General features: G+C 35.8%; 1 pseudogene; it reads left to right on the top strand.

Annotated features, from left to right (window-relative positions):
- The first annotated feature begins 720 nt into the window (after positions 1–720).
- The window catches only part of LOC138177487 (small ribosomal subunit protein eS25 pseudogene), a 168191-nt pseudogene continuing 166087 nt past the window's right edge, over positions 721–2824 (top strand).

The following is a 2824-nucleotide window of genomic DNA, read 5'->3' as shown; positions in this document are numbered from 1 at the left end:
GAAAGTTTTCACTTCCCATTGTAGAAACTAGCTTAGGCTGATGAGGGGGCTCACAGCTTGATACATCCTCCTTCTATACCTCAGAGTCAAGAGAAGTAAAAGAGATCTTGATCTCAAGGCAAGCTCTTATAACCCATGAGGTATGTCCCTATGGGAAATACCTTACAGAGACAGACACAGAGAGAGAGACAGAGGCAGAGAGACAGACAGAGATAGAGGCAGAAACACACATGAGACATTGAGAGAGAGACACAGAGAGAGAGAGAGAGAACCTCTGTCTTTCCCAAGGTATCTGCAATGTTATTTTTTAGCTATGCTGCCTAGACAGAACACACACCTAGTAAGCCTGATTTTCCAGATGATTGGCTTAAGGGTACATATTGGACCTACGATTTTAATGGTATAGGGAACTCTTAGAGAAAGAAACTCCCTAGACTAATGCAAGTCAGTATCATCTCTGGGATTTATAGTCCTAGTTAGCTAAAACATTGAGTTTAAATTATGTGCCTAGGCTCAAACAACCGGAATGTGTTTCAGGTGGGGCTTGAAGCCAATTTTTTTCCTGACTTTGAATCTAGCTTTCTACCCACTGTATCACACTGCCTTTCTGGTTGCAGGACTGTAGTGATTTAAGTGGGACCAGTCATCTGTTCTTCAGATGAGATGTTTGCTGAAGGAGAAGAAATCCTACTATTCCAACTGCACAAGGTTGTTTTATTATTTTTTTTTTGTCTTCCATTCTGGGTTAGGTTGAAAAGTCGAACTCAAGTGAAATTAAGAGAGTCAGAGTTTCTGGGAATAATGAGATCAAGTTTCCTTTATTCTTAAGCTCTGGGTAGACCTCATCTGGGGCATTATTTAAAGTTCTGAGTTCCACAGTTGAGTGGACATTGATAACTGGAAATTGTTCAGAGGAGAATAAGACAGGAGAAATGTCTCGAGTTCATGTCATGTGAAGATCAATGAAAGAATTAGGGAGAAGACATCTTCTTTCCAGAAGAAGAGATCAGGGAATAGAGTTGGGCAACACTCTAAGAATTCAATAACTGCCACACAGAAGAGAGCTCAGATTTTTTTTTGGTCTCAAGAAGGCAGAATCTGATGTAAGGATGGGAAATCTCAAAGAAGTAAATCTAGGCTTGATGCCAGACAAAATTACCTAAAAATGAAAGCTGTCCCAAAGTGGAATGAGCTGCCTTTGCAAAGTGGATTCCCTCTCATTGTTGATTTAGCAAAGGATATGTGACCATTTCTCATAAATGTTATTTCCTATTTCATCTAACACTTCAAACTATACTTCAACTCAATTAGCTTAATTGTTCCTTAACCTTTTAGTTGTCTCTCCTGTTTCCAAGCCTTTCCATAGACTGTCTCACATGCCTGGAATGTATTCTCTCTTCACCTCTACCTTTTTGAATCTTAAATTCCTTAAGGATTCTCCTCAGGTAGCATTGAAATGAAAAACCTTTCCTGATGCTCCTAGTTAATACATTTGCTGTTATATCTTATTTTCATGTTATAGATATCTCTTGGTAGAATACAAGCTTCTTGAGGACAGGGATGGTTTTCCCTTTGTGTAATTTTATTATGAGCACCTAGCACGGTGCCTTGAATATAACAGGTACTTAATAAATGCTTACTGGATTTAATTGAATTATTCATAGCATACTTTGTCAATTTTAATAAGCTATGAATTTGAGTTTTTATTATAATTGCATGCTCTAGAGATCATCAAAGCTCAGGTCCCTTTATTGTGTTATGCTTAACAAGGGAGAAGAATATATCTATGCATTTCTTTAGCAAATAAAGTTTTGTTAATCTTCTGCTTTTTATATTGCCTAATATTCCCCCTATATTCCTCCTCCTCTTCCCCCTTCCTAGAGAGCTATCCCATACAACCAAGTTTTGGATTTTGTTTTTAGCAAAAAAAAATAAGGAAGAAGAAAAAAATCAGCAAATTCAACCAATACACTGAAAAAATGAAATTATTTATACTATTCCACATTTGTGGAATATGTTCCCCCTACTTCTGCAAAGCAATGAAGACGTGAGGGAAAGCGTCTCCTCATATTGCTTCTCTGGGGCTTGGTTTGTTCCTTATAATTTTGCAACATTCATCTTCAATTATATTGTGGGTGTTCTTTCCATTTACATTGTTGTGATCATTGTATATATTTTTGGCTCTGCTTACTTCATTTTGCATCACTTCAAGTAAGCCTATTCTTTATGTTCATCATATTTGTCTTTTTATAGCACAGTAATATCTTATTAGATTTTCATGTAATAAATGGGCATCTACTTTGTTTTCAATTCTTTGCTTCCACAAAAAAAGTGTTATAAATATCGAATATACATGGAGACTTTGTTTTTGTAAATATTCTTCCAAGAACATATGTCTGATAGTAGAATTTCTTGGACAAAGGCTATAAACATTCAAAAAAATTATATTTAAATAAATTCTAAATTGCTTTCCAAAATAATTATAGTAATCACAGCTCTACCAAAAATGCAATAGAGTTCCTATCTTTCTACAACTCCTCCAATAATGATGATTTCCATCTTTTGTCATCTTCAGCAATTCATTGAATGTGACTTAAAACCTCAGGATTGTTTTGATTTGCATTTTGCTTATTATTAGTGATTTGGAGGATAATTTCCTATGGTTATTGTTTCCAATTCTTCTGTTGAAAACTCTTGGAAAAAAAGAAAGAGAGAGAAAGAGAGAAAGGAAGGAAGTAAGGAAGAAAGAAAGAAAGAAAGAAAGAAAGAAAGAAAGAAAGGAAGGAAGGAAGGAAGGAAGGAAGGAAGGAAGGAAGGAAGGAAG

This window comes from Petaurus breviceps, unplaced genomic scaffold, assembly GCF_028583685.1.
Source record: "Petaurus breviceps papuanus isolate PSGF00001 unplaced genomic scaffold, PetGlider_PUasm1.0 90418, whole genome shotgun sequence".
Classification (NCBI taxonomy): Eukaryota; Metazoa; Chordata; class Mammalia; order Diprotodontia; family Petauridae; genus Petaurus; species Petaurus breviceps.
Note: the sequence above shows the minus strand (reverse complement) of the source record. Positions and strands in the feature narration are given on the sequence as shown.